The following is a 27,096-nucleotide window of genomic DNA, read 5'->3' as shown; positions in this document are numbered from 1 at the left end:
TGTAGACACCATGTTTTTGATTGGGCTATGCATTATGCTCACAGTAAAGTTATAAAAAATAAATTCTCAATCCTGAAATTAAGTTGTCACCTTTTCAGAGGTTCACATGATAGGTGGTAGTAATGAGATTCATTTTTAGCTGTCACATTCAATGTAAACCAGAAATCCCAATGAAGAAAAATGTTTTGTTTTGGTTTCTTTATAGAGTTAAAATAGGAGTCCTGCCAGGGAAGCAGGTAGGTAGCCTGTGTTCGGATCTTCAGCTCTCCTTCCTGTCCTTGAAATCCAATCACCAAGTCTCAACCACAGTTCTGTGGCAGACCACCCAATGAAACCTCTCCTCCTTCCCTCCCCGCCCCCATCTCCAGACTACCACAGATTAAAGGTGTGTACTAACAGTAAAAGAAATGACAGAAGGTCCACAAACTAATGGAAAGTGTAAAACTCACTACTGAGTGAAAAATGGGTCAAGACAGAAACTCAGAAAGAAATTAAAGATTTTCTAGAATTGAATGAAATGAATAGACAATGTGCGTAAACTTATGGAACAAGATGGAGGCACTTCTAACAGGCAAGTTCATAGCGCTAAGTGCCTATATTAAAAAAATAATAATAATAAAATGGAGCGATCTCATACCAGTAACTTAACAGCACACAGGAAATCTCTAGAGTAATAGAACAAAACTGAGAAATCACACCAAGCAACGAGAAAGTGGTAAGAAATCATCAAATTCAGGTTGAAATCAGTAAAATGGGGGGGGGGAGACAATACAAAGAATCAATGACACAAAGATATGGTTCTTTGAGAAAAATCAGTCAGATTGACAAATCCTTATCCAAATTAGCTAAAAGGCTTATTCATCATGGAAATACAAATCAAAACTACTCTGAGATTTCATCTTATGCCAATCAGAATGATCAAGATCAATGAAACAAGTGACAGATCCTGCTGGCAAGCATGAGAAGTAGGGGGAATACTCATCCATTGCTGGTGGGAGTACAAACTCACATAGCAACTATGGAAATCAGTGTGGTGGTTTCTTGGGAAGGTGGTACTCTATATACCTCAAGAGCCAACTATACCACTCTTAGGTATATACCCAAAGCATGCTTCATCCTACCTCAGAGACTCTTTTTCAACCATGTTCATTCCTACAATAATGATAATAATAATTATTATTATAATAACAACAACAACCAGGAATTGGAACAACTTAGATGTCCCTGAACAGATGAATGGATAAAGTAAATGTGGCACATTTACACAAAGCAGTATTATTCAGCAGTTAAAAATGACATCATGAGCCTGGCATCAGCGGCACACGCCTTTAATCCCAGCATTCGGGAGGCAGAGGCAGGTGGATCTCTGTGAATTCGAGGCCGGGCTGGACCGACAGCCTCCAAAACAATACAGAGAAACCCAGTCTCGTAAAAACAAACAAACAAAAAAAAGTGACATCGTGAAATTCGCAGGTAAAGATGGGGTGTGGTGAGGAGGGCTGGAAACTAGAAGGGGATGGGGAGAGACGGTAGAGGGAGGAGATATTGGAGGAGCAGCTAAAGCAAGGGACGTTAGAGGGGTCATGTAGAAACCTACTACAGTAGAAGCTTCCTAAAACACATACATGTATGAAGGCAATCTAAATTAAATCTCCAAATAATGGGGCAGGCAGAACCCCAACTGGCCATCTCTTCCAATACCAAGAAAGGGTTCCATCTAATGACGTAGTTAGCCAAAAGGGTCCCATGGGAACAAACAACCCAGAGTGTTGCCAAGGCTACTGGTGGCTCTCCACAAAAAGTGACAGCAAGGCCCCATTGCCGAAGACAATACCTACACAAGTCACTGAACTTGGTGGGGTTGAGCTATAGAGTGAAGGTGACTACATAGAGCTTTCTCTCTGTGTGTGCTTGTGTTCTCGGTAGAGAAAGGTAGTCTGCCCACGACCAAAGGAAAAAACGTAAACAAGACCCAGCTACAAATACTGTGGCCTACAGTGGTGTCCTGCCTGTGAGATACACTAGCACAAATAACCATATCTCATTTGACTGAAGGCCTATTTCCTGAGAGAGAACTCACACCCAGCATTTCTTGGGTGACGAATAACCCAAGACTAGATAAAAATCGAAATCAATCAATCAACAAAATCAAATACTACTGCTCTACTCAAAGAACCAAATACTACTGTTCTAGTAAAAGAACTCATTCTATTAATGAGTCCTAGTGACATTTTTATATGCTAAAAAAACAGTGACTTCTTTGGCCATCACCAATGAAGTTTCTTCCCCCCCCCCTGCAGCAGATGGGAACAAATACAGAGACCCACAGTCAGAGATTAGACACAGAGTGAGAGACCTCTAGACACTCAATCTTAAGTGGGTGTCTCCATCAAATCTCTCCCCTCAAGGCTAAGGCAACCCTTCAGAAGAGGAGGAGGAAAAAGTTTAAGTCAGAGGGGCTGGAGAAGACCATCAACAACATAGTAAAAATGCTAACAGATGTTTTTCTCTTTGTCTCAAAACTAGTGTATTGATACAATTCTGTCACATGAGAATCAGCATTACCTTTTGGGGAATCAATTTGGCTAAAAGTCCGAAGTCACGATATGAGTAAATAAAGCAGAATCTCGTACTGGGAATTTTTGGTCTTTTGGTTTTACGTTTGCTTGTTTTTGAGACAGGATCTCTCTATATAGTCCTGGCTGCCCTTGAACTTGATAAGCAGACCAGTCTGGCCTTGAACTCACAGAGATCCACCAGTCTCTGCCTCCCAAGTGCTCTGCTTAAAGGCATTACAGCATCGCTCCCGGTCTGGAAAAATATTTTTAAAGCAAAAGATATGTAAAAATTGACAGTGAGTTTTGTCTGCGGTGTACAAGTTAAAGCACAGTTCTGCCCAGCCAGGCTTGAGGGTGCTTAACCTGTGTCAAGCACATTGAATTCTGTATGCCTCGTGCTCCCACTTAACCCTCGTGAATTCCCTCTTCTCTCTCCTCTTACCGATGGGGAAGATAGGCCTGGAGAGTCACAGTGACAACGCCACCCGGGAGAAAGCATCACACTGGAGACTTTGTACAGCAAACCCGCGTGTTATGTAACACCGCAAAGGAGAGGCAGCGCTTTGTAGCTCCATAGGGAGATGCTTACATAACTGTCTTAGCTCGATTGGAAATGCTATCATTGCTAAATTGAACATTCTCTATGCAAGTATGACGCGATGTAGACGGAGAAATAATTGCATTGACCCATGCTATGTTACTGGGCTTGACCCTGAAATCATGTCTCTCTCACGAGGGCACGGATACACCACCGGTCTGCACGGCCAGCGGTATGCACGTAGGTACTGAGAGAGGGCTGAAGTAAGGAAAGATGGGATTGAAGAGCACACTACCTCCGTTCCTACGTTTGAGAAGGCGTGGCCTACGTAGCATGCCGACAGGTGGCTCAAAGGGCATTTGAACTGAGTGATTGCAAAGAGTGAGTGACTTAAGGAAAGATAGGATTGAAGAGCACACTACCTCCTGTTCCTACGTTTGAGAAGGCGTGGCCTGCGTAGCATGTCAACAGATGGCTCAAAGGGCATTTGAACTGAGTGATTGCAAAGAGTGAGTGACTTCGGGAGTGTGGATTAGTGCTAGAGGCACATCCATGCACAGAAGGGAAAATTTTCCTGGACTGCCAAGCAGAGAGGAGTTAATGAAGATTCGCACTTGAACCTCACAGTTCCGTTCTGTGCAGATTAGAGAGCAAGTGCCTGTTCATCAGCTCAGATGGTAAGCAGAGCTCCCCCTGGTGTCGAAGGTTGGAATCACCTTAATCCCATGCATAGCCAAAGACAGTTCATGAAGGTTGGGAGGAAGGACGGTTCTCTTTCAACAGGGTCACATCCAGACACCGCCAGCTTTTAAAATCACAGAACACCGAGGACTACAGAAGCCTAGACTAGAGAACAGTATAAAAACTAAATCCCCTGCAGCAGGGCTACAGGAGGTAGCAGACCTCTCCAACCCCAGCTTCTGTAGACTCCTAAAACAATTATAGTGATAGTCTGACCATTAAGTAACATATCTTTAAAAAAAACTGGTTGTACCTACTTCTCTCAACTCTCTTTACGTGGGAGATATACTACAGAAGATATAATGACTAAACATCTCCACTTTGATATCATTAAAACATACAGGGTATAATAACAGAACTAATTCTTTTAATTCTACTGAATGAAGAGAAAGTCTAGGAGACAGTGCAAGCAAGACCTGCACAGAGCTTAGCAAGGAAACTAAGGCATTCAATTAAAAGGATGATACATTTATAGGTATTTGTACTTTACAAATTTCCCTTTATGTCCTGTTTCTTTTGCAATTATAATAGCGTTTGGTATTTACAAAGGCTGTATTTTAGTGAGTTTTCCTTTTAACTGTATTCTCTATTGAGGTCCTTATAAATGGATGATTTTAAAAAGCTTATCATTTTCTTTCTCTCTCACATGATGCTAATGGCCACGCCACTGAATTAATTTACTCGTGGCAGATATTCAATGCTGGCCATTGTCTGATTTTTCAGTAAATTTTTGCAATAGCTCATAGTCATAGAGGGTACTGGTTTTCTCTTTGAGTAATTTTGTGGGGCTGCATGCTCCAAGATGAAGATAACTATGCATATGCCTTCTTTAAAATTCATAAACAAGCCAAAATAAAATAACAACCACTTTGTATCATAGCTAATAAGAAATGAGAGGCAGTTAACTATTTCCTTTTACCTGGATTTCATGAGATCTCTTGTTGCCAGATTTTCAATTGTATAGAAGTCATGTGACACTTGGTCAGTTTTATGTGACTCTAGTCACTCTCACAATAATAAAAGTTTAATTAAAATAGGGAAATTTACAGCTTCCTAGAAAAATATGGAGAAGTCACCTGCTTGCCACTAGGTAAAATTTGAGTATATTTGCCTTAAAGTTCTAATTATACAGATGTAGCATTTTTTTGTGATAAGTCAACTTATTAAACTTCTAAAGGAATGGGAATTTTTAGCCAGGCGTTTGTGGCACATGCCTTTAATCCCAGCACCCGGGAGGCAGAGGTAGGTGGATCTCTGAGTTCGAGGTCAGCCTGGACTACAGAGTGAGTTCCAGGACAGCCTCCAAAGCAATACAGAGAAAGCCTGTCTCAGAAAAAAAAAGGAATATTTTTTATACTAACCATACATTTAAAAAATAAGATGTGTATTTGTATTTATTGTTTTATGTGATGCTAGTAAGCATGGTGATGTTTATACATGGTGTAAATTATATCTCAATACTCACCCTTTTATAAAAGGATGGCTCACAGATTAACATCTTAATGCGGAACGAATTCCATCATGGCATTCTCACACAAGGGTCACCAGTCGCCTTGATGTCAAAGCGTCAAGTGCTGCTGAAGAGTTCCGCGCTGGCCCTTCCTCTTCAGATGGACACTTACCAACCTGCAGCACCGGGTCAAATTTCATTTCTACGAAAATGCAAGGATTGTGTGAGAGCTTCCCACGCGTGCTTTGATAGCACAGGGTAAGTACTTTGGATTGTCTTAAATTCAGATGGTTCCTAGGCACTTACAAGAGGAAGTTTAAGCCCCATCCCTAAACTTGCCAACAGTGAAGAACCGCACCCACCATACAGAGGTTCTTTTTCTCCTACTGATGCTAGGCCAGCTGGACGCTAATGAATCTCTTTTCTGGGGTTTCAATCGGCTGTGTTTCCTCTGACTCAGCCAAGCCTCCCACTCTCTTTTGAAGAGAGTCATGAACCATTTGGGAATAGTTCAGGATATGCGCCCGTATGCTTTGATGACATCAAAGTGGGGCTATTTAGTCACCAAAATACAAACAATTGCCTTTGGAACCAGCCCCATCACTTCCCCCAAGCAGCTAACTTTTGGTGATTATTTACTGTGTCCAGAACATCTTCTGAAAGTCCTTTTTTTTTAAATCTATGAACTCACTCACCCATCATTCACAGATGAGTATTATTGTGTCCTCGTTTTTCAGGTGAGTAAACAGAGACTCACGATATTGAATAGCCGTTTCAAGCTCACACAGAGAACCTGGGGACCTAAGGCTCTGCGATCAAATCTCCTTGATCTTTCACCCCAACCTCTGTCTCTTTGTTTTCTGTGTTCTGCCCCATCTACCTTACATTTCTAGACTCATTCCCATTTCTCCAGCTCCCAGCGAAGTGGTTCCTAATGGCACCCTGGGATATGCTTTTGTCTAGCAGTAAACCATTCATGTGCCTAGTGGGTTAGGTTGTATTCCTCCCTGTATCGGTACACAGAGAACATATTGAGCTAATTATTTCATATCGGAAGTCAGGACACTAGAGTGTTACATTTATAACATATTTCCAATACTCTGCTCCCTGGGGCTTATTTTTAAACTTGTTCACAACAATAGATTTTCGTTTTTCCTTACAGTGTGAGAAATATACTGTTTCACTGTTTATGACACGTCTATTGTCATCTCTCAGGACTGGATCATGAAATGAAGGCATCCAAAATTTAGAGCATGGGTAACTCAGATGTCCATTGTGACCAATCACTAAAAAAGTGGATCCTAACTTTGGTTAGCTTGCTTCTAGATCCTTTATATTCCCACCTACTTCCTACCTTCAGATGCCCACTAACTCCTTTCTCTAGTGGTGTTGAGCTTTGCTTTGGTGTCCCTGACTTCTAAGTCATGATCACACACAAACCCTATCTGCAGCTTCTAAACCCTAGAGGAAACCCTTTCTGAAGAATTGATGCTATGCCTCAGAGCATTGTCCTCCAATTATGCCTTAACTCTACCCAGCTTGGCTTGTTTACTCCTGTTCTCTTGTAAATAAATGATCTGGTGGTCTACTACAGTGTGCATTGGTATCAACTAGTATCACTCTGCCTTCCGGCTGAATGTGACAGATCCCCTAAGAGTCTCTGATCTCTGGCCTTACATGACTTGATACTCATTTCCCCACCCCTAGCATCCCCTTCACTGTCCCCTTTGAATGGTACCTCTAAGCCATTTGACTTTTGATGTCTTCAAACAGGCAGATCTCTGTTCCTTTTGTGTTTAAAATTTCTCTTAAACATCCCCCTCAACTCCAGTTTAAATGAGGTATAACCATGTGCAACGTCTTTCTAAGTAAAATCCAGGGAGCACCAGCAGCCTCTTGATTTAGTCTGATAGTCACAACCCCACCCTCTTTTCTCAGCTCTATATCCAGCTGGCATCTTCATCAGTTGCCTTCTGGGCATCTCGGACATAAAGCATGCTTAAAATTGGTTTCTATATCCATTCTTTCTCACTCCAAATTTTCTCTTGTTCTTCAAGGTCATCACTTAAGAACCATCCTCATTTAGTATGTTTTCTTAGTCCAAGCACCATCAATCACCTAATCCTTCCCCTTTGTGATGGTTTGATTGAGAGTCACTCTTGTAGGCTCATAGGCTCGAATGCTTGCTCCCCAATTATTGGAACTGTTTGGGAAGGATTAGTAGGTGTGGCTGTTGAAGGAGGTATATCGCTAGGGGTCGCTTTGATGTTTCAAAAACCCCATACCAAGGCTTTTCTTTCCCTCTCTGTCTCTCTTTCTTTCTCCTGATGCCTGTGGATTAGGATGTTATGTCTAAACTGGCGCCTAATTCCAGTGTCATGCCTGCCCACTGCCATGCTCCCATCGTGATGTTCATAGACTAAGCTCTGCAACTGGAAGTGAATGCCCCAATCAAATGCTTCCTTTTATAAATTGCCTTGGTCATGGTGTCTCACTGCAGTAATAGAACAGTAATCAAGACACCCTTCATCTGCCAGTCTTTGGTTTCCAGGTCCGACACAAGACACTGCAATCCAAGTGTGCCCACACCTTGAATGATCAACGTCCTGTTTTCTCTAACCATAGCAACCATCCCAAACAAACAAACAGACAACAGGATAAGGATCAATCAAAATACCACTTAAAAGACTTCCCAGTGGCTGGGTAGATAGCTCAGTCAGGAGCATACATGTCACACTGAGGTTGATCCCAGAGACCACACAAAAACTCAGAGGCAGCTGTGCAGGTTTAAGGTTGGGCCTCACTGGCCAGCCAGTCTAACATAACTGAGTTCCTGGTCAAGGAGAGACACTATCTCAATGGAGGTAGACAGTGCTCCTCCAGAGTTGTCCTCTCCATGCACATACACACATACAACAAAAACTCCAGTGCTCATGGACACAAACCTAAGACCACCCATACATCTATGCACACATTAAAGAAAAAGACATTCTGATTATTTAGACTACTCATTATCCTTTCCAAGGTTCCTAGAGGGGGTTTACAAATCATCTCCTGCCTGATGGTCGCATAGGTTCTCTGCTTGCTTTTGTAAATGGTTTTACCTAGACACAACCGTGCTCATTCACATATACATTGTTCAAGGCTTCTTTGGGGCTACCATGGAAGAAGGCTATAGTCAGAACCTATGCTGTTTACTCTCTGAACTGCGTTCTATCTGACCTTGTACAACCTACGTCATTCTGACTTTATTCCTAGCGGTCTTATCCTTAACTCTTTGGAACTTCTTCCCAACAAGAGACCTTCCCCCTATTACTGGAGCAGGCCAAGTAATTCACTGCAAGAAAAGATCTTATCTTGAAGCTTTTCTGCTCGCTATAGTGAATGCCCTCTTTATAGATTCTTGCTTGGTTGGTACTTTCTTACTATCTAGTCCTCACCCCCCTAGAGGGAGACATTCCATGATATATTATGTAAAGTTGTTCCCAGTTATCCTCTATTGCATTGCACTTACTTTTAAATGCTTCTGAGCACTCATTTCCAGCCAGTAATTATCTAGGCTTTTGCTAACCTTTTATCTTTCTTCAGTACTAGAAACTTCATAATCCTCAAATGCTGTCTACTATTTTCCTTGCTCTGCCTAACGTATTTATTGATTATATATGCTCAATAAATGTTTACAAGTAAAAACAAGATGGTCATAGTTTCTAGTTCCAGGATGGGTTTCTTACCAGACATCCACTGCTAGGTGCTTGAAGCTGGTATTGCATCTGTGACTACAGATATATCTTGCTGACCTATGGGGGTATTCCCTCTATCAAGACTACAAAGCCGGTGGGTGGGTAAAGGGCTCAGAGATGAACCACTCTATGGATGATTGCAGGGAACAGCGTCTTCTTTATTGCTTGTGGGCAACTGCATAGACAGTGGAAGCCTTTGACTATGATTGTTTAGCACACTACCTTGGATTGGACAGTGAACACTCAAACCACCAGGGTCTCTATACAGAAGAAGCCATTAAAGGAGACACGGGGAGTGCAGACTTCTCCACGGGCCAGCCACTGGCTTCTCATGCTACGTCAGCTCCAGTGGGTAGACAAAGGCAGTTAAGGAAGACTTAGTCCTCCCCTACTGGCAATCCTAGCTCTCATACCCCTTGCTCTTCCTGTGTGCTAAGTTGACACAAAAAGAAAACAGCTTCTGTGTGTTTCATAATTCAATCTTTCAAAAGAGTAATATAAGATGAGAACTAAATTCGTAATATGAGTACAAAGGTGTGTAAGATGAGAGCTAAATTCATAATATGAGTACAATGGTGTTGTCTCCTCAAGAGTTCAGGTGTGATGGTAATCAAAGCCGAGACTTTTAAGAGGAGAGGCGATATACTATGGGAACGAGATAAGACCCTTGAAGAGAAATCACTTTCTCTTGCTTCTGCCTTCGTATGTGAAGGCAGGAAGGTCCTCATCAGACACCAGATGGAGGTACCTTGATGCAGACTGGCAGCCCCTTGAGCGATGAGAAGTGAACTTAATTGTTTGTTGTTATTATTTTTGTCTGTCAATGGCCCAGCCTAGGGAGCTTTGCTATAGCTGCATAAATAGACTAGAACAATAGGCGCTTCTCACTTCTGAGAATTCAAACAGCCAACTGAGATGTTTTCAGGAATGCGCTTTGATCTCCAATTCTTAGCTTCACTAAAGCCATTATGCCTTAATTCTCTTCCGATTGTGTGAATATTGCATGAACTCTTAAGTTGAGTGATAGGATGACCTTGAGCTTTAATCAATCCTTATCATCCTTTCCGAAGATTACCCTATTTCTAAGGTAGGGATCTTTATCCACACTGAGAGCTTATTGTCAAGATCAAATGATACTATGTCTACAATATGCGCACTATGACCTCTTACCCAAGGCAGGTAGGTATTGAAGAAACAGGTATTAATCAATTATCCACTGTGTGATTTGCAAAGGAAAAACAAATATTGGGATGAGGTAATATCATACATATACTCTGTTTTTAATGATATTCTCACTTAGCTCATACCTAATGAGGTAGGCTATGTGGCACTCCCATCCTGTCAATAAGATTAAGACCCTTAAACAGATTGATTATTTATTATTTAAGAATTGCCTTTGGGCTGGGCATTGGTGGTGCATGCCTTTAATCCCAGCACTTGGGAGGCAGAGGCAGGCAGATCTCTGAGTTTGAGGTCAACCTGGTCTACAGAGTGAGTTCCAGGACAGGCTCCAAAGCAATACAAAGAACCCTGTCTTGAAAAACCAAACCAAAACAAAAAAGAATTGGCTTTTTGAAATGAACAAAGGAGGGATAACTGACAAACTGAACTCTATGTAAGGTAACAGTGTCTCTTTATGTCCTGTGAAGACATTAAAAGAAATTACACTAAAAGCAAATATTCAATACTTACTTTGTGTGATGGTAAATACCGTCAACAGGAAAGGATCTAGACTACCTTAAAGACAAGCCACCAGGCATGCGTGTGAGGGGTTAGTTAGATTAGGTGACCTGAACTGATAAGAGTCACCTTAAGTGTGGGTGACACTCTTCCACCCTGGACGGTGGTCTTAGCCTGAGTACAAAGAACAATGCAAGCTAAGTCTAAGCATCATCACTCCCTGTTTCCTGAGACTTTGGTCACAGTGTGTCCATGAACCTCACCCTCTGTTACCATGTCCTTCCCAAAGTGATGAACTTCCCCTCAACAGTAAATACAAACAAACCCTTCCCTAAGCATCTTTGGTCAGGTATATCATCATCACGGACCCTGAGGAACATATCTGATATGGTTTGACTGTTCGCATACAGTGAATATACACAAACAATATCAGTTATGCTTCTCAGATTCATTTCTATATAAACTTATTAAGTTTAATCATTAAGGTTAATCAATTCTGAATTGTAAGGAGGTTCCCTAATAATCACTGTGTTCTAGATTTTAATTTACTGTGCAATGTTTAATAGGCCTCTTTTCTTTCGATTAAAAAAACCCATTTTAAATAAACACTCTGGAGGACTTTCAAGGGAATTAATCCATATTCCAAACAAATGCAGTAATCAATGAGCTTAAGTTAGGAACAAAGTCATGCATGTGAAACAAATGCCATTTTCTTGGTGCTTGCTTTTAGTGAAACAACATGTGTAAATGTTCATATTGAAAATTGTCATCCAATTTACAACTACCTGAGACTTCACAGTTCTGGGTTTCTACCTAGTGAGTTTTGCATTTTCCTATGAAAACACCTGGGATCAATCAAATTTCTATTCAAAACCTGAACTTTTAAGGAGGAGGAAATACAAAAAGTGGAGAAAAAAATGAATCCCTGTCCATTCAGGCCCCACCTTCAGCACCTAGACTGTTGAGAGCAGAGGGGCCAGAATTAGGAGCTGGCACTATGAACCTTCAAGCGTTGATGACGAGGGCCTTCATCCTACAGGGTTTGCCCGAGTCTGGGTAGCTTTGTCCCTCAGGGCTGCACACTGGCAGAAGTGGTACGTTCTCAGCAGTTGTTATTCAGGAGTTGGACTGAGCACCGTTTACAGGTGCTATGTCATACTTCCTGGATTTTCAGTAGGGCTAAGCTTTATGGGAGGGACAGTCCCCTTTGAGTGTGCTTTTTATCTATTCCTGTGTTTGGTACCCTGCCCATGTGCCTCTACAGCATCAGATACCTTGCTATTATTAAAGGCACAGTCTATGTTCATCTGTTCAACCTTCCCACTACAGGCCATTTTGAGGAAGATATTACCAACGTTGCTTACAAGTAGAAAAACCAAGACTCGAGATACTGAATAATTGATGGTGGGTGATACAATAAAAATAATCAGCCATGTGGCAAATACATTCAGATCCCTGTTCTCTCTGGCTTAAATTTCTGCCCTAAACGATTCTGCAAACCTGGTGTATGAGCCGGCAAATTGGCGTTTCTTTTGCCTGTAATTACTATAAACTGTTCCTTTTCTCATCGTGTAAACCCAGATAGAGACTGGCAGTGATCAGGGCAACCATTAAAGATGCGAAAGGCTGCAGGGAGGGTTGTCTGTATCCTTCGTCTCCTTAATGATGCTCAGCTGATTCCTGTAGGAAGAGATGGACTGTGGAGAACTGTAGCTTGGGCTAACGCATACAGAAATGAGCAGTAGCTTTTCTTCTCGGCTGCTGTGCTGAGTGTACTCTTCCTGAGAGAACGGATTCATAATGCCTCCCTGATTCCCAAGCGATGTGGTCACTGATTTGGTGGATGCATGCTGTGATATTCTGCTCAGGTAAGAGGATGTGAAATGTGAGAGAGTTGGCATTCCTGAAACTGGTACAAAAATACTCATGCTTTCTCTGCAGAGCTAGCTACCTCTCCATCTTATCATCATAGCATAGTCCTAGAAATTAGGGTCACCCGATTCCCCTGTATCACTGTATTATTCCATTACGTCAGTGACTTCATGGTGACCGACAACGGGGAGCAAGAAAGGGTTGCCGTGCTGGAAGCCTACCAAGATGAATGCACTTCTGGAGATAAAAGGCAAAACTCAAAGGATTCAGGGATTTGACATTTCAGGAAGAAAAAAAGAGACAAATCATGATGCTGAGTTTGAGTGTGTGCTGATATGTTCCCTCTGAAACTAAAGTTTTGATGCCCATTATATCTTCTACCATAACGAAGGAAGCACTTCAGGTTCGGAGGTCTGAGGTAGCATATCCTTTGTCTTGGAGTACTGGTCCAGCCCAGCCAAGGATGCTGGGTTTGAGTGGAGCCTGGAACATGAAAGAATCTGAGCAGACCCATCAGCACAGTGAGCAGTCTACCCACACGCTGTACATCTTTGCAGACTCTATGGTGACAGAAGACTCGGTGGTGGAAAAGGTCTATCCTGTTCTATCAGGAGAACACCATCAGCCAGACTTCTCCAGGAACATTTGGCTGCCACACCCCTCTGAAGCTGTCTGTAATGTGGTTAAGTTCTGACCTATGCGACGAACGGAAAGGACACACGCTGCTCCCGTTTGTCTCAAAAAGGGATGAGTTCATTCTCACCTTTCCCCCGCATTGACTTAAAAACCTGACTTGATTGAAACTCCAGACAGCTGTCTTCCTGACTCTAAGCCCTTGACTTTCCCTTTCTGGGAGTACCAAGGGAAGTCTTCGGCCGTCAACCATACTGGAGTGGCATTTCAGACACTCTTTTCTAGCCCTAAGTGAAGTAGCCTCACAAAGCAGATGAATCACCTGGAAACCACTTTGGAACCGGGAGCTGAGCGTCAGTCGGTAACAGAGTGTCCAGTGTTCCCTCTCTGCATTCTATCCCTTCTGATTTCTGTGTCTCTGGCCATAAACACTGTCTGACCATGCAATCGTACCCATTCCAGGGCTGGGGGCTATGCAACGCAGCGGTCTCTGTTCCAAAAAATTCTATGAAGTATAGTTTGTCTGCAGGTCGACTTTTAATAAAGCAGAGTGGTGGTAAATTCCTATTTTTCAAGGACCACCTCTCTGGTAACCCCTGGATTATGGGGGAACATACTCTTGCTTCTTCCACTGAGGTCACATGCTGTGAGGGTAGGAATTTTGCAGGGTGACGATGTCCCCGTTTGAGAATGTATTAAGTCTCTGGGTCATGGGGTTCGTTTGCATATTTTTGCTTGATTGGCCTGAAAGGTTTATTCATATTCAGTTCAGATGTTCAGCTTGAATACCTGTGGATCAATTTAAGCAAAAAATTCTCTCAGCTCCATAGAGCTTTCCTATCTGTCTGCCTTAGGGTAGGACTGACACTGCTGATAAGGAGCAGGAACAATGGGGTAATATGAACGCTTGCCCCCAGAGGTGTGAAAAGGAAAGTGTGAGACTCTTCCTCCCGATGACACAGCTTCTTCTCCTGAGGGTCACACATTCAGCAAGCATCCAGTAAAGGTCCCTGGTCGGCACTCTCTCTGTCTGCACCGTACTCGCACTGGCTCCATTGAGGAATGTTGCTAAAATTTTGTTCTTAGAGCTTCTCAACGCTCTCTATGAGAATCACCTTGGAGTTAAATGAGTTGGAATCAAGCCATTCATCAGCTAATTTACAGGCGGCAGAAAATTCAAGGCAACTGTTACAATAATCAGCAAATCATTATTCAGAAAATGAGCGAATCTGAATAATAAATGCAGCAAATTAGCATGCTTTAACACTGTTATTGTAATTCTGAGAAAAGGGACTTTTTATTTTTACTGAAAAAACATATAAAGTGAGAATCCTTGATTAAAACATTCAGTAGCAATGTGATCTTTTTTTTCCTAAGAGGACACATGCAATTGTAATAGTTCACAAACCAGGAGTCTCTTTTATGTCATCCAGACTTTGTATATGTATAAATTCAACCTGCTGGGTCTGTTTCTGCTGTTTGTATATATTTCCAGGGCTGACAACTGTGCACTGGACTCATTCCTGGGGAAGCTAATTCTCCTTCTCCCAACATTCAGTAGGTATGTCGGTAAGTCTTTGTCTAGGGATCACACCCCATGGAAGTTTCCCCCTTCCGTGAACAAAGGCACAAACTCACGAGTTTAGTCTTTTATCCACTCTCATGCTCTTCCTGGTGGGTCTTCCTCGGTGGAAAACGAAGGATTTTCTAACCCCTCTCTCCAAGGCCCCTGGATTCATAGAAACAAGCAGTATTCTTGCAGACATGCCTCCAGAAGACACCAAGAAGAAGCTGTTGGCCACACGCAGGGTCTCTGCAAGCAGGAAGCCCTGAGTCCCCACAGACCCAAGCAACCTGAACTCGTGAGTAATAGAAATAGACTGTACTGGGCCTAAGAAAGGCTCGGATGCGAGGCCCAGTGTAAGCTCCTGAGCCTGACTAGAGTTTGGCGACCTGTCTCTGACCTGTAACCTCCACGTGGGGGTGACTCAGCCAGACCTGATGTAAGACTGCCCCCTGCCTAGCTACCTGCCTGCTTGGTGGAATACTATTGGCCCTTAACTCCTCATGTCACCTTACCCCATCCTAAGATTCCCATCCCCTACCTCAACCTATATAAGCTCCTGCCTGTTGGAATAAATCGAGATCCTGCTTGGACAGACTCCCCACTCAGTGGGTGTTTTCTCTCCCCGGGAAGATCTGAATCGTCGACACTCATCATCCCGCTCAGCCCCGGGGAGAGGCCGGCTGGAACCCCCCTCCCCCAAGCTAACTGCCTGGAGATCTAAGCAAGACTGGACAGAGCTGAAGGATAAGGAGAGACAAGGGCACAGAGTATAGCTAGTGCTGGCCACGCCCACTTAAATCCATGCCAAGTTAGCCTTTTTAGGGCTTAAAGAAACTTCTTGAAAAATCCCAATTTTCCCCTCAGAACTGCTGAAAAGTTTCCGGACACTCCAAAGAATTTTATTTCTCTCTCTAGCCACTCCCTATTATTTCTTAAAGTATGCTATGAATAAAAACTCTTTTTTTTAATTAAAGACATTTGACTCTTGGTTGTAGACCATGCCATCAGAACAATTAATTTATAATCAAAAACTTACCTTATCTGGATATTGTATTCTTTCTTAAAATTTTTAATTAAATAGTTCAGTAGTGCTTATAATTAAAAGCTAAAAAGTCCTCTGATCTGCTGCCTAACCTGCATCTTCTATAATGAGACTTCTTCCCACTCTGTGATGATCTCAGGGTACTGCTCTTCTCTAAATGATGCTTTCATTTGGAACATATCAACTTCAGCTTCTGCTTCTTGGCTCTTGACACATAAGATGCTAGCTACTTTATTGCTATAGACTGAATGTGCATTGTCCCCCACAGACTCATAGGTGCGAATACTCGGCCCCCAGCTAGTGGCACTGTGTTAGGAGGTGGTTGCTGGATATGAACCCTGAAGGCTTTATCTGCTTCAGTTTTGAGTCCATAACTCATCCTACGTATACTTAATGTTGGCTGTTTCACAATTTTCCACCTATAAAAATAAGTAAACTTGCTTATTTCTTAAATGATAGTATGAACGATTGCATTCTGATCCCCAATCGTTTTCACGCTGAAGGTCTGAGCCATAGACTCCCAAGCAAGGACTACAATAGTTCCCTTACTGATTGCTGTGACAAAATAGTATATATTGACAAAAGCAGCTTAAGAGACCACTTACGTGGCCTCAAAGTTTGCTCAAAGTTCATGACCATGAGGAAGTAACAGAGGTAGGGGCTTAAGGAGGAATGGAGAAATCTCAAGAGGCCCTACTTGAGACAAAGATCTCCAGCTGACTCAGATAGGGAAAACTGGGTTTTCCCAGGGATGAACCCCCTAATGGGTTATGCAATACCAATCTACCAACCTTGAAATCACACACACAAGCAATACTAAATATACTCAGCAGGTTGTATTTATATTTTTTTACATTTATATTTATATCTATATTTTTGTGTGGTGTGTAACAATAATAACGAACATTATTTGAGAAGGAATTGGGGCATGGGCAGAGTTTCTTAGAAGCAATGTGGGGGGGGAGTTAGAAGAAGAATATGAAGGGAGAAATGTTATGAAAATGATGTTCTAATGACAATTTAAAACTTTGAAAGATTAACCACAACAATGACTTTGGTTGATGACTGGTTTCAAAGAGGTAGTACAGTTTAAGTGATGGTATTAAGGTAGGATCTGACCTATTATGGCTTTGTCTCCCTAAGAAAGAAATTTGAATGGTGAACAATGAAGGGAAATTATCTGAGGATATATGGAGGTGTCTGCTAAAGATCCAGGATAAGACTTAGAGCTAACCATGTCCTCACAGCACCCCAAAGAACCACTCCTACTGAGACTGAGAGTTGGGGTCTCCCAGAACTGTGGCGTTTCTGTGGCTTCCTTTGTCACAGCAGTCCTACCAAGTAGCTAGAAGAGATCTGTGTGTATCTGCTATTCTAAAATGGAATCAGCACGATTGCCCTTCCTATTTCTCCTCTGCCTTGGATAGTTCCCAGATATAAACAACTACCATGGGATTAAATGTTCTTACTATCTAAGAGTCTCTCTCCTCCTCTGTTATCTCTCTCTCGTTGAAGAATTGACTCCCACTTCGTTTGCTCTAGATGCCTAGATCATCTTTTTCTCCTCATCTTCCTTTCCACTGTGTGTCCCAGGAGCCACAGCAGTTTCATGTAAGCAAGGGAGTGTTGGGAAGTTTTAAGACATGCCAGGTGTGTTAGTATCAAATAAGCAGATATAGACAGGTACGGCTAAATGCTAACGTGATTGATCATTGTGGCAAGGCAATCATTAAGCCGTCAAAGCTATTAGTTTCTCATTCACAAACTGGAATGAGCATTGTACACAAGTCCTCAGACTTTCTGTAAAGGCAGTCTCATCAGTCAGTCTTCAGGCAAGTCCCACTAATCCCCAGGCACATCCCACGAGTCCTCATGCTGGGCGCTGGGCATGTGGCCTAGGTCTATTGTTATACATACTAGAACCCATTCCCCACTGTGACCAGGCCACCGGAAAGGTACCAGCCAACATCTAAAAGACAATAGGAGATTTGAGCTCCTGGAACTGAGCTGAGGACTATATCAAAATATCATATTCGCCCTCCCCATGCCAGCCCCCGCTGGAGACAACACTTGGAAAGCAGAGTTTCTTTTTCCCTAATTTTTAAAAAAGAATACTCTGAATGGGTTCAATTATATGGCAGTTCCAAGTTCTGAAAATAATGAGCAGAAGGCTGAGTATGCTAGCAAGGTTATTCCTTAATCAGGAACACTCCTGCTCTGATTGCAGAATCCATTCTGCACCGATTTACAATACACAGTCCTTCATTCTTGCAATACCTTAAAAAATTAGTGGCTAAAACATTTTGAAAGTGTGCCTTCTTACGCTATGACAAAATAACATTCTTCTTCTCTAAGCAATTTTTAAAGTGAGTTCAAACAGTATGTTCAAAATAGGATTGCCATCAGGGAAATGTTGGTGCAGATGGATGTTTTTAAAGCTCAAAGCAATTAGGAGCTCTTGGCAAGGAGAAAGAAACTTTGAAGAAATGAAATCCAGTCCTTTACCTAGGATAATTTAATGTTGTACCTTTATTAATACTTGGTATTTTCTGCTTTACCAAAATTTGGGAGGAATACATATAAATGAAGGCCTTGTATTCCTGGTACACACATTAAAAACACCAATAGAGTAAGCATTCCAGTGCATAATGTTACGCTTTAATGCTATAGAGGTAAGAAGATCAGTTATGTTCATAAAAATGTTACCAAGTATCACAACTTGATCAGTATTTAGCAAGGAAAATAGAGTATCTAATGATGAAATAGTTTATTGTCTCGGAAAAGGATTTTAGACTTCCTCACACATTAGGATTAATTGTTGGGTTTCTGATCACTGACCAGCTAGTGTGGAGGCCTCTGAATAACATAGCCACTAGGAACAGAGAGGAACGTTGACTTAAATGAGGAAACATGGTGGTTAATTACAAGGAATTGTGATGCGCCAAAATCCAGATCACCAGATCTCACCTGTAATCTCACTATCAGCTACACCAAAATCCAAATCACCAAATCTCACCTGTAATCTCACGATCAGCTAAATTTTGTGCTCCAGCAACTTGAAGTTTGAGTTCAGGAAATGTAACAGAATATCCAACTTTGATTGTTTTACTAATTTCCCACTTTTTTTTTTGGTTTTACGAGACAGGGTTTCTCTGATTTGGAGGCTGTCGGTCCAGCCTGGCCTCGAACTCACAGAGATTCGCCTGCCTCTGCCTCCCGAGTGCTGGGATTAAAGGCGTGCGCCACCAACGCCCGGCAATTTCCCATTTTTTGAAAGCAATATTTACTCCAAAACTTAGACTTGTTCCTGCATATCCAAATTTTAAAAGGTGTGAGAAAGCAAGGGAAATGCTTTCAAAGAGCTGAAACAAAAAATTCTAAGGAGAAAGACCATAAATAAAGATGAGTTAGATAATAAGGGAGGTAGGACCTTCATAGACTGTAACATATTGAGAGACTGTGACATATTGAGAGACTGTGACATGCGAGCTGAGGCCTGGCTAATGCTCAGAAGCTTGCCATAAAGAAGAGACTGGCAGGGATGGTCTAGGACAGGAAATTACAGTTGCGAAGGAAGGCACCCAAATCCATAAGGGCTTGCGGAGGACAAGGAAGCTCTGCATGGCCAAGGGTTAGTGACTGAAGGAAAGCTTGCCGGAAAACAGCTTTGAGAAGACAGGGGTCAGGTTGCATTCATCATTTGTTTGTTTGTTTTTTTGTGGGGGTGGTTGTTCAAGACAGGGTTTCTCTGTATCACTTTGGAGGCTGTCCTGGAACTCACTCTGTAGACCAGGCTGGCTTGGAACTCACAGAGATCCGCCTGCCTCTGCCTCCCGAGTGCTGGGATTAAAGGCGTGCGCCACCAACGCCCGGCTGCATTCAATAATTCTTGAAATTATTTATGTTAAACAAAATATGTATCAAGAACCACAACTTGGTGGGCGGTGTTGGCACACACCATTAATCCCAGCACTCGGGTGGCAGGCACAGGCAGATCTCGGAGTTCGAGGCTAGACTGATCTATAGAGTGAATTCTAGGGTAGCCAGGGTTGTACAGAGAAAGACTGTCTCTATAAACAAAAACAAAAACAAGAAAACCCCCCACAACTTTCTGAAAAGGAGATATATTATTATTAATATAGAAAATACCCATTAAGAGTTTGGGAGATGGCTCAGTGGACAGAGCCCTTGCCACACAAGTATGAGGACCAGAGTTCCTATCCCCAGACCCCACATGAAGCTAATACAGTAGTGCGTATGAGCAATCCTAGCTCTCCTACCTCGAGGTGGGAGGTGAACTTGGAAATCCCCTCACGGGGCAGCTAACCTGGCATACCTAGTGGCGAACAGCAATAAATCTTGTCTCAGAAGGTGTTTGAGGGCAGCAAGGACAGACATCTGAGCTAGAGGTGTGAACAAGCAGCTTAAAAGCTATACACAGAATGTGCTCACTCATAAGTGGGTACTAGACATAAACCAAAAGATACCCAGCGCCTGGTGGCGGTGGCACAGCCTTTAATCCCAGCACTCGGGAGGCAGAGGCAGGCGGATCTCTGTGAGTTCAAGACCATTCTGGTTTCCAAGAACTAGTTCCAGGACAGCCTCCAAAGCCACAGAGAAACTCTGCCTCGAACCCCCCCCAAAAAGATACCCAGAATACCATCCACAACCCCAGAGAATCTAGAACCCTCTTCCAGAAACAGATGGAAGCAGGTGCAGAAATCCACAACTAACCAATGGGCCAGGCTCCTGGAGTACAATCGAAGTGAGGGAGGAGCGATAATATGAACAAAGGAGTCAAGACCGTGATGGGGAAACCCACAGCATCAGCTGACCCGAGCTAGAGAGAGATCACTGACTCAGGTCTCACAAATGGGGAACCTGCATAAGACTGAACTAGACTCCCTTAATATAGGTGACAGTGGTGTGACTGGGACAATATATGAAGCCACTGGCAGTGGGCCCAGGATCTAACTCTAATGCACAGACTGACTTAGTGGAGCCCATTCTATGTGGAGAGACACCTTGCCCAGACTAGACATGGGGGTTTGGGGGTGGAAAGATGCCTTGGTCCTTCCTCAAGGAGATGATGGGACACACTTAGTAGACTTCCTAGGGGAGGCTTTACCCTCTCTGAGGAGGAGATGGTAGGTAGGGGGAATTGAGGGAGCAGAAGGAGAGGATGGAGTAGAAACTGGGATCAGAATGTAAAACATAAATTAATATATAAAAGAAAAAATGTTATGCATGAGCTGGTGACTAAGTTTGTGTCTTGGGAGGCAATAAGATGAATAGCTAGAAAAGAAAACTTTTATCGCATACTCTGTATGATTTACTTTTTAAAATACTTAATCAGCTAATTCGTATACTTCGATGCAATTAAATAAAGCAAATAAGAAAACAGAAACTCATCTTATTTTGCACGACAGTGCACTAAAGACAGCTATGAAGTTCTCCAGTTTTAACCTCAAATAGTTCTTCACATAGGGCATGAAGCAAATATGAATGACACATTCCACTGCCAATGGGTTACACAAACTTCTATCAGTACACAACAAAACAAAATGAGAAATCAATTCACTCATCAAAAACATTGTTGACAGGACGGCAGGTGGATTACAGCACAACAGGAAACTCTTTGTGATAGGATTAGATGGTACCTGAAGACATTCTTGCGTTGGGATTGTACAAACTAGCAGAAAGCAAAAAAGACACATTCCTGAGGTCTCACTTGGCAGTCAAAAGTGTGTCAGGGCAGCCATAAATATTGGGGCTAAGTGAATGATTAAGTGTATCAAATGAAGACCACGATAACTTTGTGCCTTGATCTGCAACATTACAGCTTTCCAAGGTCATGAGGAATTTCTAGGATCTGTAGAATTTTAAAGTGTGTGTGTGTGTGTGTGTGTGTGTGTGTGTGTGTGTGTGTGTGTGTGGTGTGTTTCAAGGAAATTTAGTTCCACACTGGCATCAGAGAATGCTCTAGAGGCACCTTTCTTTGTCTTTTGTAGGGACATACTCTTTTTGGAGGTTCAATGGATTAAGTGATTAGCCATGAAATAGGAGGCCTGGTAGCAAGCAAACAGTCCTGGCCACACTGCCTGGAGACTAGCTCAGGCTAGAAGGCTGTGTCATCACAAGATCCTTGTCAGGAAGGGCTTGGCTGTGATGTTAGTCTCTGCAAAGCCTGCTTGGGGGTGGAAATTTTTGCCTTGACTTACGTTCACTCATTCAGACTAGTAATCACAGGCAAGAGGTCTTTGCTTTCCCCATGAGCAGGGCCTCTTACCTTTCCAAGTGTTTTCCAAATATTCCTTCTGACTTAGTTTTCAGATGTTTTTATACAGCCCCTGAGACATCTGGTATGCCGTTTCCATGGCTACTCTTTGTCCAGAGTTTTTGGCAACCGTACAGGCTGCATGACTCATAGGTTTAGAATATGCTCCGGAAAACTTCTTTGAGATGCGATTCTGGCTGCAGGTGAACTGACCCTCAGTCTTCTGCTTCCGCTAATGTCTCATTATCGTTTTCAAAGCCCTTGCCACTACATTTGTCTCTGGATTAGGGACAATTTCTCCACGATTATCAAGACATATCCCTGATATTAATGGTACAATCAAGACCCCAAGTTTCTGTGTCTAGATGATAGAACACAGAATTCTCAGCTTCTGACTCCTACATAAAGATAGATAATTCACTGACAACGTGGACCTCATGTGGGAATGGGACTCTCTGGTCTTTGCTCAGTGTGATCTGCTAATAATCTCATCATCACCGAGACAAAATAAATCCGTCTGCAATGACTGAGACTTAATAAGAAACCTGAAAAGACTCTCTGTTCACTAGTTTTATTTGCATTCATGGATTGACCAAGATAAGGAGCTTTGATGGGAGAAGTGTATATGTTTCTCTTCTTGGTTAATGAATAAAACGCTGATTGGATGAGTGGCCAGGCAGGAAGTGATATAGCTGGGCAGAATCAGAATATAAGCAGGGACAAACAGGAAATCGCTCTCTTCTCTTCTCTTCTCTGAGGACACGCTAAGTCAGTCACCATGTTGGACTCGAGAGGAGTAAGAGGTCCCTGGACCTTTCTCCAGTAAGATAAGGCCACGAAGAAATACATAGATTAGTAGTTATGGGTTAATAATTAAGTCCGAGCTAGCCTATAAGAAACCACAGCCAATGGGCAACAGCTTTACAACTAATACACAGTCCATTTGTTTCATCGGGACAGAGAAGGGTTAGGGAGGTCTGCTGGGCCAGGTAGCTCCAATCTGTTTTAAAAACCCATCTATGCATAGTAATTAAAGCTGCTCGTTTGAAAACTACAATTAATATGCCAGCAGCACGCAGTGTCACCAGGCAAGTTAAGAGACATTATCTATAGACTTTACACACAGATACCAGACTCAAAAGCACAGGAACAGTAGTCATCTGGATTTAATACACACCTTGAAACCTTGAACAAATGAACAGAGTAAACCAGAAGACACTCTTGGGTTTTATACATTCCCATTTCCTGAAAATACATACACAGTTAGAATGAATCCATTCAGTCAAGATGATGAAGAAAGAAAATTGAATAATATAGTAGCTAGCAACTTATCCACCAAGTCATCATTGCCAGTAAGAAATTTACAAAAACATTTAGGAAATGAATGTTTCGTGTGTGTGTGTGTGTGTGTGTGTGTGTGTGTGTGTGTGTGTGTAAAACACGCACATTTAAATGTACCTGCGCAAACCTATGGTGAAATATGTTTGAAAGACTTGACTATATTGTTTGTTCTTTAAAATACATACAAAAAATTCCAATAAAGTTAAATAAAGCAGTGTATACTTAACTTGTTTGTGTTTATGGTTTCTGAAACTTACTTGAGAGTTGTGGACTGAAGTTTCTATCCAGTCCGGTCCTGCAGTTGTTTAATCTCAAACAAACACACAGGGACTTATATTAATTATAAACTGTTTGGCCAGTGGCTCAGGCTTCTTGTTGGCTAGCTCTCTCTTAATTATTAACCCATTTCTATTAATCCATGTATCTCCACCTGGTCTTGACTTGCCGGAGAATGCTTGGGCATCCTACCACCCAGGAGGCTACATGGCATCTCTCTTCCAACTCACTCTCCAAGCTCCTCTTTCCAGAATTCTCCTAGTTTGGTAGTGCCACCTATACTTCTTACCTGGCGATATCCTGCCTGTCCATTGACTGAAACAGCTTTATTCATCAGGCAATAAGAGAAACATATATTCACAGCAGACAGAAGGACATCCCCCCAACAGGAAGTAGAACTCTTTGAACTCCCGTGGATGCTCCATAGCATACCTCTGGCCCTGAAGGAGAGCAATCGGGGTCTGGAGTCCCATAACTGTACAGAGGACTAGATGTGATATTCACTGGCACAATTTTCTTTGAAAGCCTAAAAACAAATGTTTTGTTTTTTAAAAAGATTGTCACTTTTGGCACTTGTAGGCCAGCTGTCACTGAGGTAATGCTTACTCTTCACTCCTCCTTTCTAAAGCAGGTAGAGTCCTAAGAGTGACAGGAAAAGGGATCGGGTACAGCCCTAAGGACCAGTAGTCAGATACACATGACCTCATGTAATAGAAGTGCAACTCTGGGAAGGCTGCTTATGCACTGTAACACCAAGTAGGCGAGAGCCAAGTTTCTTCTTCTTTGAACTCCTATAATCCTATTTACTGTCCTCCCGGATGCCGCAGGCCAAAGACCTCAAATATCTAGTAGTCTCATAGCTTAGTAAATGAAGGTCCCTGAGGCTCTGGGGGTATTTATAGATTCTATCAATAGGAAGATTAGAGGATACTGAAAGGGTAACTCTGAGAGGTAGCATCACAAATCGCTAAGGAAGCACTTGCAATTTCCTGAAGAGATAAGAGGATGACAATAAGAAAGAATGCTTCCAGACAGTTGCCTAGTAAAACACAACAAATGAGGATTCAGTGGAAAACCATACCTCTGCTATAAAAAAAATGGTTGATGCCTGAACAGTAAACCTTTAAAGTTATTGGATCAAATTTTATATATACATATAAAATTTATTTATATGTATATGTATATATATAAATAAAATTTCAGTGCAGGAAAATGGACAGTGATTGAAGACCAAGGCTATTTCTTGTGGTATGGAGGCCTTTGGATTGAGTCCCAGAAAGGAAAAACATCCCTAATTTAATTACTTTTGCCCAAAAGAAACCTAAGGTGGTTGCATGAGATCGCTAGATGCAAAAGGCCAGGAATGGAGTTTCTGGCTACAGCAATCTCCAAAGCATTTCTAAATATCATAGAAGGAAGCACATGTCTGGGGGAACAGCCAGCCGTTTTCTCACGGACAATAACGGTATACACTGACGTCAGGAGAACCCGTCCTAACACGTTACTATAAAGTTAATGGCTTGAGACAACGTGAATCTATTCCTTTTCGTTCTGGGCTATCCCAGTTCGCTTATCATTTGTTGCGATAAAACATCTACCAAAACCAATGTAAGGGTGACGAGAGTTTTGCCTGCCTACAGGATGAAGAGCATCAGGGAGGGAAGTCAGGCAGGGCAAGAACCTGGAGGCAGGAACTGCGGAGGGATGTTTCTCCACAGCGTGTTCGGCTACATAATCCAAGGCTGCCTGCCCAGGAATGACACCACCCACAGTGAACGCTCCACTGTCCTGCACCTAGGCCAATCTGACGAAGACACAGATGCTCCCTTTTCCCAAGAGACTGTAGTGTACATCAGGTTGACCCAAAATAACCAGCACATAGTCCAAAACCATTCTCACACAGGCAAAATGAGGTTGCAGAAGAGCTGTGTTTTGTTTGGTGGCCGCAGGGGTAAATCATTTTCTTGCCTTTTCTGCCCATCCAGTAACTCCACCCCTTGGTTTGTAGGTGGCCACAACCTTTATCACCATCAGAGTGTGGTCTCTCTTTGGCTTCCTTTTAACGTGTATGAGGGAAACTCATGATTGCTTTTGACTCATCTGGATAATATAAAATAGCTCCCCACCCCCAAACACGCACTTGCAATCAACTCCAGTTTCATCTCTAACCTTGACCTCCCTATGTTTATAGCCAACACATTTATAGTTTTTTTACGAATAGGACACAGGCACTTCCGGGGATACTATTCTATCGTGGAATATTAAGCTACACAGGGTAGGATGTCATATGATCTTTATTTAAGGAGAAGTCACTTACTTGAGAAGCTGAGAACCTGAGGTCAGCGCTCCATTGGTCTTCGAGACTCGACCGGAACCCCAAGAGAGAGTCTCCTTTCTCCTAGCTCTTTATCCCCTTGCATCTTCTACGCACCTGTGGCCATGGCCAAACAGGTGTGATCAGTGCTACAGGTACATAAGATCTCTCCCTACACTATTCTGCAGAGCCTTAGAATAGACTATTGAACAGACAAAGGCTACTTACCCAGTAGAGCCTTGGTCAGTTTGGAAATACCGGGACTGAAGACCGTGGAGAAAGCATGCGGTCAGGAATGGAGATGGACAGATGCTCTGCCTGGGATGACACCAGTACCCCGAGATTGAGAGAGAGAGAGACAGAATTTATAGAACTGGAAGGAAGGCTCTTCAATACATGTGGCATGTGGCCTTTCCAGGGATTTCAGTTCACTATGTTTTTACAGTTTAGGTTGAACCATCTCATACAAGGATCTTCTAAAGCCAAGTGAGGGCTCACTGGTCACAGAACAAGGGATGGAGAGATGGGTCAGTGTCAAAGCATACAGTGTTTCCACAGAGGACCAAAGTTTGGTCCCCAACTGTCACTATCAGTGGTTTACAACCACCTGTAACTACAGCTTCAAGAGAGAGGACATGTTCTCTTGGCTTTGCAGGCACCTGAATTCATGTGCACATAGTCACACACACACAGAGACACATATGGACACACACACACAAACACACACACACACACACACACACACAAAGCAAAAACAACACTCCCAGAACAGAAAGCAACCCCCGATTACCCATTCCCCCCCCGAAACAGAACCTACGGGGGCTGTCATGCACACCGTGGGGGTCTGAAGTGAAAATGGGTTCTTCAGAATTGAAAATTGTACTTCAGTGCCTTGCCAATTGACTCCCAATTGATTACTTCAAGTGTTTGTGCCGCAGAAAACGTCGTTTCTCCCAGGGACTCTGAAGAGCTGTGCTTAATTATTCATCATGAAATTTAATTTCAGGGTTTATAATCGCCTAAGTGTTGAAGATGGAATTTGTCGCTGAAAGGTTTTTAAGAGGAAA

At 42.6% G+C, this 27,096-nt stretch overlaps 1 long non-coding RNA gene across 2 annotated transcripts in view; it reads right to left on the bottom strand.

The window, feature by feature from the left end:
• Positions 1-26,591, bottom strand: part of LOC110341338 — a 57,763-nt gene extending 31,172 nt beyond the window's left edge. For both annotated transcript variants that reach the window (XR_002383240.2, XR_002383241.2), the window contains exon 1: positions 26,258-26,591. This is a non-coding gene — a long non-coding RNA (uncharacterized LOC110341338). The remainder of the gene's footprint in view (positions 1-26,257) is intronic.
• Between the last annotated feature and the right edge of the window lie 505 nt (positions 26,592-27,096).

This window comes from Mesocricetus auratus, unplaced genomic scaffold, assembly GCF_017639785.1.
Source record: "Mesocricetus auratus isolate SY011 unplaced genomic scaffold, BCM_Maur_2.0 Super-Scaffold_100023, whole genome shotgun sequence".
In the NCBI taxonomy this organism is placed as follows: domain Eukaryota; kingdom Metazoa; phylum Chordata; class Mammalia; order Rodentia; family Cricetidae; genus Mesocricetus; species Mesocricetus auratus.
Note: the sequence above shows the minus strand (reverse complement) of the source record. Positions and strands in the feature narration are given on the sequence as shown.